Source organism: Aotus nancymaae, unplaced genomic scaffold, assembly GCF_030222135.1.
Source record: "Aotus nancymaae isolate 86718 unplaced genomic scaffold, 86718_ANA_hifiasm-v0.15.2.pri h1tg000006l, whole genome shotgun sequence".
Taxonomy (NCBI): domain Eukaryota; kingdom Metazoa; phylum Chordata; class Mammalia; order Primates; family Aotidae; genus Aotus; species Aotus nancymaae.
In genome coordinates, this window is record NW_026988417.1 from 31059010 (window position 1) to 31076866 (window position 17857).

Consider the following 17857-nt stretch of genomic DNA (forward strand, 5'->3'; position numbering starts at 1 on the left):
TAAAAGGCACCTTGTAATTTGTAACTAGATATCAGAAAGCACATCTAGTAAAATATTAAACTGTAAGCTCACCAGATATTTCATACTTGTACCATATGTATTTTGTTTATTTAAAGGGATTTCTTTTTCCAAATAAACATGACTTAGGAACTAGAAATCTCTTAATATTTTTCTTCTAACAACCACCACCACAACAACAAAAACATTTTAAATGCTCTTTTCTTTTGGCATCAATTTTTTCCCTGTAAAATTGGGATAACTTACATGTCAAAATAGCGCTTCTTAATTTTTATATATATTTAAATATAGCATCTCTTCAATGGTTCTTGCTGGACTAAAAACATTATTTAATTTTGGTTTTTATTTTTACACAAATAGTCCTTCGTTATCTCCAATCATCTGAGGAAGGAAGTTACTATAATCTATTTTATATCCATGTATAGAGAGTCAATAAAAGGGATTTCTTCTATGAGAACTTTTTTGTTTTTATTTAGTGAAGATGAAAAGGAAAAATTGGCAATTATTTCAACAACGCGCTCCCCTAAAGGTTCCGAGACTTTGGTAAGAATATTTTGAGAGCTTAATTTTACATTAAGACAATGTGATAGCTCATTTTCTTGGATCTTAAGAGAAGAGAAACATAAAAGCTTATCAGGAAATGGTACAAAGGTGTTTTTATTAATAGCTACAGTCTTCAGTTTACTGTGGTATGTCATCAGTGTTCTGATGGGCAGATGACATTTTGTTCTTTTTTGTTCTTGCTTTTTCAACAGTTATAATTTCTCTACATAAACTAGTAGAGGTATTGGGAATTATACCTCCTCTAATAATGTTAGGGTTTGGTTTTGAACTTGTTGGCCTTTTTTAAGGTATCCAAGTTTTCTTCTCGAATATTCACTTTTCCAATTCAATATATTTCTGTGGTTTTGCATTTTCATCTGAATATGAAGGGAGGCGATTAGGAATTTTATCCTTTCCTGAACCTCATCTTCCCACAGTTGGAGACGTGTTATATTTTGTTTTGGTTTTCAGATTTTCTCTTAAATAATTCAGGACATAACAATACCGAGAGGCACCAAAAAAAGAAAGAAACAAACAAAGAAAAAACTTTTGACCTATCTGTAGAATGCCAAATTAAATACAATTTATTTTATAGCTCAAGGACCACAACAGTTTTAAAATACAACTCAGAATATATTGTCCTCTGCCCTCTTGATCCTTGCACTGAAAAGTAAGCACAGAAAATCAGTCTGGACCAAAGATATAAATAAGGCATGCAGAAAAAAAAAAATTTAATGCATCTTTTTATTTTTAAGAATGGAAGGGCTAAGAGTGGCTCAACAACAAGCCCAGAGTTGCAGACTGTGATTACTTTTAAATAATGAATGTTTTGAAGAAATGCAAACAGTTGAGTCTTAAATTTTGCTGTGGAATTTTGTCTCGGTGTAGAAGAGAAAGAGAGGAATGAGAATCTGTTTATAAAAACAGACAATGACTAGACCATATATGGAAATAGAACTCTGATCCATAATATCTTTAGCAACCAGCCCAGGGATGTAAACCACAAGGGCCACAGCAATGGCCCAAACAGTTCAGGATGTGTGAGTGACTGCCAGCTTTCTAATTGCTTGCTCCTGCCTCCAACTCAGGACCCATCCTGAGGGAAAAAAAATAGAGAGAGAGAGAGAAAGAGAGAGAGAAAGAGAATATAGAATTCTGACTTTTAGAATGTGACGTAGAATTAGCATGCATATATTCTATATTCTCTCTCTCTAAATATATATATATATATAAAAAATATATATATATATTCCCCAAATCAGTCAACAAATATATCCTGTTTCTAATTAACCTAAATCCAGCTTCCTCCTGCCAATAACTTCTAATCAGAGCATACCTGAGCCTTCTTTTCTTTTAATACAAAATTTTTTCACTTCCCTGACAGTGTTTGAATCTCTGCCAAATACAAATAATAGTGGCTGACTCCCTTGCTATAACTGACTCTGAATGTATAGACAGCTCTGGGTAAATATCCACTTTATGCTTATTTGAATATTTTCACATATTCCCACAGAAGCAAATAAAAGTCAGACATCAAGGGCCCTTGATTATGTGCAAACTCTGTTATTGTCCTGTAACCTACTTTGCTACATTTGGTGTTTGTTTTGTGTCAAAACTTGCCAAGACTGCACCAAATTTTGGCAGAAATAACATCAAACTCTTAGAAGTTTTAGACATACAACCTTTGGCACTTACTAACAATTCTGTGTGCAAGAAGAAATGAGGAGAAGATGTACCAGATAAAAGCTGGGTGACTATTTCACCTCTGTTCTTAAATCCAAATTTAGAGGTTCTCTTTTATATGAATATAGTCCAAGGTGCATCCCAGCCCGCTAGCATCTTACCAGAAATTACTTTGTAATCCACAAGGAAAGAGACTCTCATAGTCTGAAGTAAACAAACAATAATACATTTTGTATAAGAGGTTCAATAGGACATTTTGATTACAATGGGACTAATACTCATTTGAAACAAAGGTTGAAAACTTTTTGTAAAGGGCAAAATAGTATATCTTTTAGGTCTTATGGGCCATATGATCTTTGTGGCAACTACTAAATTGTTGAAAGCTGTCTCCCCAAATATCACCAACACAAGCTGTTGATAAAACAAAGCTGAGTTTATTGCTTACAACGATAAGGGAGAATGCCACCTCCACAAAGCTTTGGCAGTATCTCAGTTGGGGGAAGATAAGGTCTGAATTTGCTGAGATTTGGAATTGTGTGTATGGTGGGTCTTTAATGTTGGAGTTTGATTAGGATTAGGTAAGAATGACACTATGACAGTCTTGGATTGGGGGGAAGAGTAGGACAAGGATTTGAGTAAATTATTCAAAGAATCTTAGGAGACAAACTGCTTGTTGATGTTTCTCTTTGAAGAATTGATAGGTCTTCCAATTCCTGTAATGAACAACCAAACCATTTGCTTGCACAGAAACTTCTTGGAACAGCAAAGGAATGTTAATGAAGAGGGTGGAACAGCAAATCATGTTAATGTAGACAATAAGGGTATCATTTGCATTCTGTCTAGGTCAAGTGTCGGGGTAGACAATTCTGGCCCCCAGAACTCTGCCGTTGTAGTGCAAAAGCAGCCAGAGACAATGCATAGCCAAACAGAGAAGCTGTATACTAATAAAACTTGATATGCAGATATTGAAATTTGGATTTCACGTCATTTTCAAGTCCAAACATATCCTTCTTTGATTATTTTCAAGCAGTTAAAAACTTAAAACCATTTTCACCTTTGAAACTATAAAACACATTACTGGATGGAAAGCCAACGGAAGTAATGTGTATAGAAAGTAAAACATTAAGGGTTTCTTTTTTATATTTAATTTTACTTTAGAGCCTATGACATAAAATTATTTTGATTACTGGAGTGGAGGCATGCCCATCTTTTCATTACTGGGGAGAAAGAATTGCATTTTTCCAGAGATTTCTTTTTCTGTGTCCAGTCATTTTCAAGTACTACCCACATAGAAACACATAGAGATAGTCATCTTGCTGCTCCTCATGCTACTCATGTAGTGTCAATTTGCATTTTGATAGTGTAAGCTTCTGATTTTAATTCCTATGGGAGCCTGGAATAGGTCCTGAGACCAGTTGCATTGCTCGACACCCGTGTGTCAGGGTAAGAGCACAAATGTAGGACTCTGCTCTGCTTCAGTCCACTCATTTCTTCCAGGCCCCAGTGGTGCTCCATAACAAGAAGGACCGTGCACACAATCCTATGTAATTCAAAACACTGCAACACATATGTCTCAAGTTCCGTAAACCTCACCTCACCTCCAAGCCTAGCAACAGCCAGCATTTCTTGGCTAAGTTTCTAGCCTAGGGATATGTGTGCTGATGGTGGGCTTTTCCTTGAGAGGATGGAATCAGGGAAGAAGCTCATTGAAAGGTCCTGACTGCAGTCTTATAGGTGTTGGACAGGGGATTTGGGAGTCCTGACTGTTAGAATGTGATGTAGAAGTATCATGGATTTTTGGTGATTCAGTCGCATTGGCCATGTGATTTTCCTTGCCCCACAAATTGGAATAAATTCCTCTAAACTATGAACCCAGGAAAATAATCAGTGATGCAAGGCCATTCTTATTTGTGACAGTTTACCAAGTTGTATCCTTTTAATTCCAGGTAAATTTCACTGCTGTCTTCACATTAGAGTATAGCCTTTGATGACCCTGCTTCTGTGCAATAGTACAGTCTCCACTATAAATGGAATTTATGCATTTCTCTTTTCTCAAACATCTGCAACTAGAACCCAAGGATCAACATTTCTGATACTGGTAAATGGTCCTGGAGTTGGAGTACTCAGTTAACACTGGTTTCAAGCACTTGTTATTTTTTGCATCCTAGAGATTTCGCTAGCAGTTTTTATTTTTTGAGAGTTTAGCTATTCATTTAGTAGACTCTCGTAACATATTAAGAATATGTACATATATTTTAAAAGTTGGTTTTAAATTTTAAAGTTTTTCTAATTACGAAGCCTATCAAATAGCTGAAAGTGGAGACCTCACACTCCTGTTTAAACCACTTTTTATATTCATTTTATAAAATATATAGAATCATTCTTTTGTTGTATTTTTAGTTTACATTTTCTCTTTCCCTTTCAGTTCTTGAGTTTTTTTTTTTTTTTTTTTTTTTTTTTTTTTTTAGCAAAGTAATAACTGCTCTAACTCAACATTTTCATCTTTGGCAGGAGATTTTTTTTTTATTGATTATATTTCTAAATAATTAAATTCAATAACTTATTTTCAAATCTACCATGTCTGGTTTTAGTTTAATAATATTAGTCTTCAGCATTTTCAGTCTAGGAGGAAAATGTCTTTCTATTGGAGGAAATTAGATTGCAGTATATTTTTTTATAAGGATAAAATTGCCTTTATTAACATTTCCAGTTTACAAAATTAATGTTTTATTTTATTTTTCTCATAAAGATTAAGATTCTAAGTTTGTTTGGTTGATGTAGCAAAGGTAATTATAACAAGAAAATATTGCTTGGAAAAAGTAACTTTACAATAACTCCCAGTTAACATATTTTTATGTCTCTATTTCACAGCAAGGAACTCTTTCCATTTCAGGCTTTGTGGTGTCTGCATGAAAGCATGTGAATTTTACTGTAAAAGGAATTTATTTGTGTGCATATTAAAAAATAAAGACATGATGTATAAAAGAGCTGGAAATGCACAGCTCTATGTAGATACAGCAACTGTTTGCAGGTATTCTACATTCTTACAGGGCACATATATTTCGAAACTGAACAAATGGAAAGTACTCAAAGTCAAAGTGCAAATGTATGGAACTTTTATTTTGTGAAATAATTTTAAATTATGGATATAATATTTGAAATAATGTCAAATGAATCATAAGGTTTTAATAGAAAACATTTTAAATATAGTAAATTATTAAATCATTGGTTACCTTGACATCTTAATAAGACTTAAAGCAGGAAAAAGAACACATGTTTTAAAATAATGTGGACTTTCTCATTTACACTGTGTTCATATATTATATGCAAATTTAATAAATACTGAAAAATTAAAATATTATAAGTACATTCTAAACAACATACTTTATCTATTATGAAATTGAATTTTTATGACTTGCAATTTGGGGAATTTCCATAAATAATTGTAGTTCATTAATCACATTTGAATATTTTTCTAAAATCTTTTTAATGCAGAACTAACAGTACAGTAATATTTAAGTAATATTTCAAGTAAATAACTACATCTTTATAAACTCTTTCTATTTTTTGCACTAGAAGCAATGCAATTTCCATCTCGTCCTGCCTCATTATTTCCAGCTCTCTGCCTTGTTTGTTAGGATCTGCACATTCTGTTTGATTTTTCGCCAATGTACCATTACTTTCACCATCTCACCAGCTCTCCTTTATCTATATTACTCACGTCTTTATTCTGCAGATTTTCCATTTATATGTCACTTTTCTCTGCTACTAAGTTGCTTTGAGGTATATTTTTAATTGTGCCACTTAGGCTATTGAAATATGCTACTATCTGTGGGAGAAATGACATTTTTTGCAATGATTTTTGTTGTAGAAAGAGAGAAAATGGCGAGGTCAATTTTAACGCCAACAAGCATCATGACTATAATAACTTAATCATCAATTTCTCCTTCCAAACTTCCAAGCTCTCAAATATCACAGCCAATCACCAGGCTCCCAGAGAACACGAACAATGAAGGAGAAGAAAATTTAAAAGAGCCAAAGGAATTCAGAGAGAAGTTTCTAAGATAAAATTAAAGAGTCGTGTTGTATTAGGACTATTTTATCTATTCAGGAAGGCATTTTGCAAGCATTTACTTATTTACCATTTGGCTGTATAATATTAATATGGTATGAATATATACCAATGACATACAATTTTTAATAGAATAAATTACATATGATAGATTCACACTTATCCTAATGAAAAAACCTAAGATATTTCTAAGTTAATCGATTTAAGTCATTCACTATTCACCAAAGTTTGAATTTAAAGATAGCCATTTCAGACCATTTCAGAAATACTACTATGGGCAGAAAGAAAGGGGAGGAATACATCAGATTAGAAATTGACTAATTTCTAAAATCTCTTTCCTTTGGGTAGATACCCAGTAGTGGGATTGATGGATTGAATGGTAGCTCTACCTTTATTTATTTAAGGAATCTTTATGCTGCTTTCCGTAGTGGTTGTATTAACTTACATCCTTCCAGCAGTGTAGAAGAGTTCCCTTTTCACCCTATCCACACCAATATCTATTGTTTTTTGACTTTTTAAATAATGGCCATTCTTGCAGGAGTAAGGTGATACTTAATTGTGGTTTTAATTTGCATTCCCTTGGTGATTAGTGATTTTTTGTTTCATATGTTTGTTGGCTATTTGTATATCTTCTTTTGAGAAATATCCTTTACCCACTTTTTGATGGGATTATTTGTTTTTTACTTGTTGATTTGTTTGAGTTCCTTGCAGGTCATTATTCTAAGTGAAGTAACTCAGGAATAGAAAAATCAAATACTGCATGTTCTCACTTATAAGTGGGAGCTAAGCTATGAGGATCCGAAGACATACAGAGTGATGTAATGGACTCTGGATACTCGAGTTGGGGAGGAGGTTGGGAGGGGGGTGAGGGATAAAAGTCTACATACTAGGTACAGTATACACGTATATTGGGTGACAGGTGCACTAAAATCTCAGAATTCACAACTAAAAAACTCATCCATGTAACTAAAACCCACTGTACCCCCAAAACTATTAAAATTAAGAAAAAAAAACTAAAATTGAAAGAAAACACAGAAAAAAAACTAAAATTAAAAATAAAGTTAAATAAAATAAAATAAAACCTCTCTCACTATATGGCACCTCTAATGTCAAGATCTACTTCTGGTATTTTTTTTTTTTTTTATCTTCATTTTGGTCACCAAGAAGAATGCAGTAATAGAAAAGAACATACTGCCCAGTGCAGTCAAAGAAACACATGGTTGTAATGCAACCATGGAAAATACAGTTCGTATCCCTCTCCCCTCCTTGTTTTCTTTGGTTTGGCTTGATTGGATTTGCTTAATTCTAACAGGTAAATAAATTAGAGTTTGGAAAGAATTTTTTTAAATTTCTAATTGGTTATGCTAAGGACTTAGATTGTGATGTTAAAACAAGTAATAGAATTTTTGTAGCTAATATTTTTATTCAGAATTATAAAAAGTGAACAAATTGTATTAACTATACCAAATTTATATGTTGACACATGTAGTCAAATGTTTATATATAAGTACACACATATGTGTGTGCATTATGCAGTACAGTTCTATGACTTTTGCCAATTGTTTACATGCGTATTAACTCTCAGTTAAGGTTTATAACAAGTTCAACTCCTCAGAAAAATCACTTAAAAGACGTCCAAGAAAATGCCACTCTCACCAATAGAGACTGTCCTGATTTCTTTAGTCATATGTTTGTGGGTTTTTTTTTTTTTCCTATTTTAGAACTTTAAATAAATAAAATCACACAGCATGCACTGTTTTCTGTCTGGCTACTTTCAGTCAACCTCATGTTTTTGAGGTCTATAGATGCTGTTGTGTACATAAATAGCTTGGCATATATAAATAGCTTTTTATTTTTGAGTAGTCAACAATACGCCTATAGAAGAATTTGTTTATCTATTCTCATTTTGATATACATTTGAATTTTCTCCAGTTTTGACTGGGTTTATATGTTCTAGATCCAAGTATCTTGGATCTAGGTACTTGAAACATATTTTACAAATATTTTCTCAATTTTTGGCCTGCCCATTACCCTCTTTTTGAAGTTTTAATTATGGAATTTTTTTTTTTTTTTTTTTTTTTTTTGAGACGGAGTTTCGCTCTTGTTACCCAGGCTAGAGTGCAATGGCGCGATCTCGGCTCACCGCAACCTCCGCCTCCTGGGTTCAGGCAATTCTCCTGCCTCAGCCTCCTGAGTAGCTGGGATTACAGGCACGCGCCACCATGCCCAGCTAATTTTTTTGTATTTTTAGTAGAGACGGGGTTTCACCATGTTGACCAGATGGTCTCGTTCTCTTGACCTCGTGATCCACCCGCCTTGGCCTCCCAAAGTGCTGGGATTACAGGCGTGAGCCACCGCGCCCGGCCAATTATGGAATTTTTAATTTTAAGGAAGTCCATTATCTTTTTGCTTTAGTGGCTTGACTGAAAATCAAATGATCCTAGAAATACAATATATTTCTGAGCTATTAATTGGGTATCGCTTATCTGCTTCACTTACATTTATGTGAAAGCATACTATCTTCATTATTATAACTTTAATAATCTTATGTTTATATTTGTGTCAATTTTTTTGAAATTTAATTATCTTTAAATATTGTTCTGCTCCAATTTTCCTCTAGTCTCCATCAAGCAGTTCAACAATATTTATATGAATCTGTTTAATACTATGCCTATTAGACTATGTTTTTATTCATATTTTTCTGCCTTTTATTCTTTCTATGTTTTATATATTAGGTAGATTCTTGGTAATTTCTACTTGGTAGAATCTACTTAAGTAGCTTCTATCTTCAAGTTCATTAATTTTTTTGTTGTTTTGTTTTCTGGTGAGACTAAACTGTTTTTGGCCCTATATTGTGATTTAATTTTTACTTTCAATGCTGTATTTTTGAGTACAAGATATTTCATTTTGTTATTTTTATATCATTCATTTCTGTCACCAACCTGTGTTTTCCTTCAAATATTTAAATATATTTGTAACAGCTCTTTTATATAATTATCTAATAATTTTATCTTTGTCATCTAATGCTGTTTTAATTGGTTAACTTTTCCCTAGTTATGGGTCATATTTCCTGTTTCTTTGCATATCTAGTAATCTTTTACTGTATAGTATACATGTAATAATGAACTTGTTATATACCTTTGATTGAATAGTCTATATCATGTTTTATGTAACCAATTCACTGGATATTGTTGTTTTTGTCCTTTAAGTGATGTTGGGCTTTGCTAAGCAGGTGCATGCCAAAACCAAGTTGCTCCTCTTGGGTTTCTCTTTTTTTGTTCAGTAGTCAACAGAGTGACTCCAGGCAAAAAAATAAGCAGCTTACTTATGCAAAAAGATTGTATGCTCTTTGTTTTCCAGTAGTTGAATAGTGCTCTTACTTATTATATCAAATTTTGCAATTGTACACATGACAGGGCAAGTCCAGTATCAGTTATTTCATCAAAATGATAAGCAGATAGATTGGTGTTATTTAAATGATACTTTCAAAGTTCAATTTTTTCTTTAAAAATCACATTATAAAAATGTATGCCAAAGAATTTTTATGTTTCTCCTAGAAATTATAAATGTTCTCAGTTTTAAATGAAACTTAATTAACTCAGAGTATCATATATTTTCTGTTACTCCTGGTGAAATAATAGGAGGAATATTTTGGCCAACTACTTTCTTGTCTATTAAAATACTCTCATTTCTTTAAGTTCAACTTACAAGACATTGTCTTTGTAAAAAATTTCTCAAGTTCTAAAAGTTCACTTTGATTCCTGTACCTGTGATATATTTTACAGCTCTATTAGCACAATCATTTTTCTTTATATTTTTCTCTGTATCCTCTCCCAATATTTTGAATGTTTCTTGAGGCAACAATATTGAAATGGCCAAAATATAAAAATAATAATCTTATAGATAATAAAAAACATGGCCTAGATGGTCATCCAGGGACCTTCAAAATTAAACTTCTTAGAAAGATGAAGAGAGAATAATTTGCAGCTACAGCTAGTTAAAAACCTGGTAATTTATTAAGACTTTGGACTCAGTGAATTTTCTATGCGTTTTATTAGAAGATGGAGACTGGAGAAATAAGTATTAAAAAGGCATATTTGTTATTTTATTTTATTTTACTTTTGAAAAGACAGAGTCTCACATTGTCACCCATGCTGGAGTGCAGTGGTATGATCATAGCTCATTGAAGCATTGAACTCCTAGGCTCAAGCATCCTCCCTCCTCAGCCTTCTGAATAGCTGAGACTACAGACACATGACACCATACCAGACTAATTTTTAAAATTTATTGTAGCAATGACATTTCACTATGTTGCCTAGGCTGACCTCAAACTCCTGGCCTCAAGCAACGCCTCTACCTAGGCCTTCCAAAGTGCTGGAATTACAGGCATAAGCCACTGTCCATGGCCCAACAGCATTTAAAAATTTTGTTTCTTAAGTATTTTACACAGTAGTGAATATAATTATAAATATAAGTATAATCATTGAAAATGGAACTGGAAGGAACACAGAGCCAAAACCACAGTCCTTTTTTTTTTTTTTTAATAAGAATTTAGATTTAAGCACATCCACTTTTTAAAGTCCCCATTGTAGACTTAAGTCCACTTTTTAGATTTAAGTCCACTTTTTATGAAAAAATATTTTTAGCCCCAAAACTATTGTTAACTTAGAAGCTGCAATTCACTGTCAAAGATTCAATGAATGGCACTACTCAAGTGGAAATAAATTTAAAAGTTTGGAAATAGTACATGAAAATAGTTCTCAGTTTACTCTTCAAAGCTACAGTTTATTCACTTAATGTGGCCCACTGGTGACTGAAAACATCACTTGTTTGTGCACTTATCTGGAATAAATGCTGAACCCCCCAAAAATGTACCAAGTGTTATGGACTAACTTGTGTCACCTCAAAATTTAGAGATTGAATCCCAAACTCTTAGTGACTATATTTGGAGATAAGACCTTTAAGGTGATAATGAAGGTTAAATGAGGTTATAAGGGTAGGGCTTAATTCAGTGGAACTGGTGTCCTCATAAGAAGAAATAGCAGATTCTCTTTCTCTGTCTCTGCTCTCTCTCTTCTCTCTCTCTGTACCTTCATAAAGATCAGACAGCTTGAGGACACAGTGAAAAGGTGGCTGCCTGTAAGCCAGGAAGAGAGACATCACCAGAAACCAACCCTGCCAGCACCTTAATCTTGGATTTTCAGCAGCCCAAACTGGGAGAAAATAAATTGCTGTTGTTTAAGCTACCCAGTTTATAATATTCTGTTAGGGAAGCCCAAGCAGACTAACATATACCAATGAATAGTTTTTTCTAGGATTCGCACACTAGTTCTTGGGGAAATAGGTCATAGCTGCCAGGTATCAAGGTGCTAGCCAACAAACTGGCTCCCTGACTCTAATTGGTTTACTTCCCTATGACTATACGTAGCTTCTAGTAAATGCATCTCTATATTAAAAATATTTCAAACCTATAATTTCTTAAATGTTCAATAATTAAGTTTTGAATTTATCCGTTAAAAAGTAATGATTTTTGTCCTAGGTCTTGAAAACAGTCAGAAGTTTTTTAAAGTAATTGCTTGTTTCTTTGTTTTGTTTTGTTTTGAGATGGAGTGTCACTCCTGTTGCCCAGGCTGGAGTGCAATGGTGCAATTTCAGCTCACCACAACCTCTGCCTCATGAGTTCAAGCGATTCTCCTGCCTCAATCCCCTGAGCAGCTGGGATTACAGGCATGTGCCACCATTCCTGGCTAATTTTGTATTTTTGGTAGACACAGGGTTTCTCCATGTTGGTCAGGCTGGTCTTGAACTCCTAACCTCAGGGGATCCACCCACCTGGGCCTCTCAAAGTGCTGAGATTACAGGTGTAAGCCACCGTGCCCGGCCAAGTAATTGCCGGGCAATTACATTTTTTTTTTAAAAAGTACTTTTTTTAAAAAAAAAATAAAAATAATTTTTTTAGCATCACTTCATTCAATAAATATAGATTCAATAGAAGTAGGTAACTTTTAAAAAAAGACATGAAGAAATTTTAAAAACCACATTGTAATATCTTATTTGACCTCACTTAAATGCAAATGTTGTTTCTACAACATTTATAAGAAAACATTTTTTTCCATCTTTTGCAGATATTATGCATTGTTCTTTACAAGGATAGAGAAACAATTAATCAAGATCATCTTAGCAACAATTTTCCATATGCTCCTTATTTTCATTGGAAATAAACTAATTCAATAATGTGCATTTCAGTATTATATTGAGGGCTAGACACAGAAAATCCAAAGTCATACAACTGGGGGCAAGACTCCTTCTTAATATTACTTTTCCATTCTAAGGTCATATCGTTGTATGACTTTTGTGTGTAAGTGCCTTATTCTCCAGAATATTGAAGTGAAAATGAGTCTTTCTTTTTTCAGTTCATTGGGTTCTGATCAAAAATGATAAATTAGTACCACTGTTTCCATAACTTATAGCCAAAGATGTTCCTAGAAAACATTTTCTGTTACTGAAGACATAGTGACAACCATAAAATGATCATCAGAATATCCAATAAAAACCTCTCTCAATGGTGTAGATTTTCCTTAGATACCATCTGTCTGCTGTGTTCCCTTAAAAATATAGCATATCATTCACTCTTTGGTGTACCTGGACATCTTATTATCACTGATCCTTTAAGAAAAGTAATAGAAGTAACTTGCATATACAGTATTAATATTCTTCTCCAATAAAGGACCTTAAGAAGTTATAGAGAAAATGAATTTGATATTTTATTTCTAGTATTTGAAATAATTAATTGCATGTTTTAATATATATTGTTAGATTGCAAATTGAACTGAGCTAGCATAAATCAAACTATAATTTGCAAAAATAGGTATTTTAATTTGACTTTAGAAAACCTAAATACATTAAAAAAAATTAAAAACCCACAAAAATTGAAGATCAAATGTAGTTAAATATTTGCAAAAGAATACTTATTAAAATTTCATTTGCAAATTAACCTGCAGATCTAGTACTCCTGCAGAGATTCAATCCCTCCAATTCCCATGCATTCAAAAGAGAATATATAAAGAAGAACATGAATCTTAGCTGAATTAATGAATTTGGATACTGCTCTGAAAAAGTAGCAAGCCCCTCCCAATTCATTATAATTTCCTCTTTTGCTTCTACCTCGTCCCACTGTTGTTCCTTCTGTCAGAAATGGCTGACTAGCTCTTACTCATTTCTGGGAAACCAGCTAAGCAATCCCCTTATCTAAAATGTCTTCTCTGACTCTGACTGCCTCACCCTGACTTTCATATTCTTGTTGCCATACTGTTGAAGCGCCCAGTGTTTGCTTCATTGTAGGCAAACAAACTTACTACAAAACATACACATACAATACAACCCATTCCTATCCTTCTTAGTATTCTGTCATTCATATCTGGGGTCTTCCTCACCAAGTCAGTAGAAATCACTTTCTTCTAAAATTGGCAATGACCTACATTTTGCCAATTTTTCTTTTTTTGACAAAGTCTTTCTCTGTTGCCCAGGCTGGAGTGCAGTGGTGCAATCTTAGCTCACAGCAACCTCAACTTCCTGAACTCAAGAGATCCTCCCACCTAAGCCTCCCAAGTAGCTGGGACTACAGGCGCATGCCACCATGCCCTGCTAATTTTTGTATTTTATGGAGAGATGGGTTTTTACAATGTTACTCAGGCTGGTTTTGAACTCTTGGGCTCAAGCAATCTGCCCACCTGGGCTTTGCAAAGGACTGGGATTACAAGTGTGAACCACTGCACCTGGCCCTTACCAATTTCAAATAACTTGGTGATAAACTTTCTAGAAGTTCTCAAGCATACATGACATAGCTAACACTCCTCAGTATCTTTAAGAATTTTTACCTTATAGTTTTGGAAACACTAAATATTTCAGATTTTCTCTCTGACAGTCTGGGTTTGCCTTTGTTGAATCCTCTCAGGGACAGTCTTCACTTTATTTCTTTCTCTCATTTTTTCTGTTGGTGATCTGATCTATTTACTTTATTTGAAATACAATTTAAATATTGACTCACAAATTTATATCTCCTGTGCAACTTTTCTGCTAAGCTGCAGATACGTTTATCTAACTGCTGACTTCTAGTCTTAATCTCTTTCACTCTATTCTCCACAGAGTAACAAGTCCAATTATTTATAAAGTATTCAGCACATATTATAACACTTGTGCTTCAAAACCTTGAAAAACATCTCCTTGCAACCAGGGTGGGGCTCAGGGTCTCAACTCCTTCCCCGTGCTCGGGGAATAGGAACAGAGCTGCGGGGGCATCCCCAAAACGCTTCCAGTTCTCTAATCTGATGTTTTCCCGGATGTGCCCAGGTCGTTGGCATCTCTTCCCCCAAGAACGGGAGAAGGGGCCCCAGAGGTGAGGTGAGCTTACCGTTATAATATCTTGGACCCAAAGAGTTTAGCAGAGAGTGATTTATTAGGCACAGAGTGAGAAAGGGAGAAGGAGAGAGAGCTCCCACCCGGCTATCATGGGAGGGGATCCAAAGGAGGAATCTCTGTAAGTAAGGAGCAGTGGGTTTTTAACCCTGGAGTTATTCCTGCCTCATTCAAGTTCTCATCCAATGAGAGGAGTTCTTTCAAACTTCTGCTGGAGTGATTGATCTTTGACTCTGATACCAGATTGGCTACTTGGCCCACAAACGAGCCCCCTCTCCCAGAGCTTTCCAGGAGCTTTCGGAACAAAGAAGTTCACCTGGAGTTTCTCCCTAGCCCCTACCTTGCACTGGGAAATTCTTGCCTTTAAAACCAGGTCCCTGTGGACTCAGCAAGAGAAGTTATTTGTTCCTTAACACAGTCCCTCATCACTACAGCCCAAATAGAGCCCAATTTTGAAAATAGCCTGTGTTAACGTGTTCTGGCTTTACGTTCCTCTCTGAATACCAGCCCTACCAGCTCTTCTTCCACGTCACCACTTTTCCATTAGTTCTTGGAAGATAATCAGTTTTTTCCACATCAGATTTTTTTTTATATGTTATCCCTTCTCTTCCCCTTACTCTTCATATAGCTTCAGGTCAGTTAATCTGTCCCTCGCCTCTTTAAATCTGATCTTTCTCTTTACAAGATGTTCACTACCTTTATATCACACATCACAACTTGTCATTATATAAATTACATTTACTTACTGATATAGTTTGGATGTCCCCTCCAACTCTCCTAATGAAATATAATCCTTATCAGTAGGTTGGTTGTGGTGGGAGGTGTTTGGGTCATGCGGGGTGGATCCTTCATGGCTTGATGCAGTCCTTGTGATAGTGGGTGCGTTCTCGACAGATAAAATTGTTTAAAAGTATGTGATACCTCCTGGGACCCCTCTCTTGCCATATGACATGTCTGCTTTTGCTTCCCTGAGGCCTCCCCAGAAGTTGAGCAGATATTAGTGGCATGCTTCCTATACAGCCTGCAGAACTATGAGACAATTAAATATCTTTTCTTTATATATTACTTGGTCTCTGGTATTTTTTATAGCAATGTAAGACAGTCTAACACCAAAAATTGGAAGCAAGGAGTGGAGCATTGTAATAAGATACCTGAAAATGTAGAAGCAGCTTTGGAACTGGGTAACTGAAAGAAGCTGAAATAATTTGGAAGGCTTAGAAGAAAATAGGAAGCAAAGAGAAAGTTTGGAACTTCTTAGAGACTGGTTAAATGGTTTTATTGAAAATGCAGACAGTGATATGGACAGTGAAATTGACATGGTTTGGCTCTGTGTCTCCACTCAAATCTTGTTTCAAATTATAATCCCCATAATCCCCAAGCATCGAGGGCTGAACCTGTTGGGAGGTGATTGGATCATGGTGGCAGTTTCCGTCACACTGTTCTTGTGATCATGAGTGAGTTATCATGGGAGTTGATGATTTTATATGGGGCTTTTCCCCCTTAAATCATTTGTTCTCTCTCTCCTGCCACCATGTAAGATGTGCCTCTTCACCTTCCGCCATGATTGTAAGTTTCCTGAGGCTTCCCCAGCCATGCAAAACTGAGTCAATTAAATCTCATTTCTTTATAAATTGCATACCATTTTCAGGTATGCTTTCATAGCAGTGTGAAATAGACTAATACAGAAGTCCAGGTTGATAAGGTCTCAGAAGGAAATGACAAACTTATTGGCAATTGGAACAACGGTCACTCTGGTTATGCCTTAGCAAAAAAAACTTGGCTGTATTGCATTCATGCCCTAGGGATCTAGGAAAGTTTTAACTTAGGAATGATGACTTAGGGCATGCGGAAGAAATTTCTAAACAGCAAAGCATTTAAGAGGTGGTCTGGTTGCACTCAGATGTGGGAGTAAATAAATAAGTTGGAATTTATAATTAAAATGGAACCAGAGCATTAAAGTTTAGAAAATCTGTAGTCTGACTAAGTGGCAGAGAAAGAAAAAGCACTACCAGGAGAGGAATTCAAGTGAGTGTGGAGCAACCGCTTGGTAGAGTGATTTAAATGACTGAAAGAGAGCCACATGCTAATAGCCAAGACAAGGGAAAAAAGCCTTGAAGGTATTTCAGAGATCTTTGAGAAAACTCTCCCATCACAGGCCCAGAGGCCTACAAGAAAACAATGGTTTCATGCCCTAGTGTTGGGGTGCCACTGCCCTGCACCACTCCAGGAGGGTACTCCTCTTATGCCAGCCACTTCAGTTCCAGCATTTGTTCAAAGGGCCCCAGATTCAACTCTGGCCACTCCTTCAAAGTGTGCAAGCTATAAGCTTTGGCAGCTTCCATGGGGTGTTAGCCTATAGATAAACAGAGTGCAAGAATGAAAGAGGCTTGGCAGCCTCTGCCAGGATTTCTGAGGATATATGAGAAAACCTGGGTGCCCAGGCAGACACCTGCTGCAGGGGCGGAGACCTCACAGAGAACTTCTACTGGGCAGTGTAGAGGGGAAATGTGGGGTTGGAGGCTCCACACAGAGTTCCTACCAGTGCACTGCCTAGTGGAGCTGTAGGAAAGAAGCCACCATCCTCCAGACCTCAGAATTGCAGATCTAGTGGACAGCTTGCACCTGTCACCTGGAAAAGCCACAGGCACTCAATGTCAGCCCTTGAGAGCAGTCATGGGAGCTGAACCCTGCAAAGCCACAGGGTGGTACAGTCCAAGGCCTTGGGAGCCCACCTCTTGCACAAGTGTGCCCTGGATATAGAACATGCTGTCAAGGGAAATCATTTTGGAGCTTTAAGATTTAATGACTGCCCTGCTGTGTTTCAGCCTCATATGGAGCCTCTAGTCCCTTTCTTTTGGCTAACTTTTCCCCTTTGGAATGGGAGTGTTTATCAGATATCTATACCCCAATTGTATCTTAGAAGTAAATTACTTGTTATAATTTAACATGCTCATATATGAACAAAACTTATGATCATATGAGACTTTGAACTTGAGACTTCTGAGTTACTTCTGGAATCAGTTAAGACTTTAGAGTTTAGGGGACTTTGGAAAGGAATGATTGTATTTTACAGTGTGAGAAAGACATGAGATTTTTGGGGCCAGGAACAGAATGGTATAGTTTGGA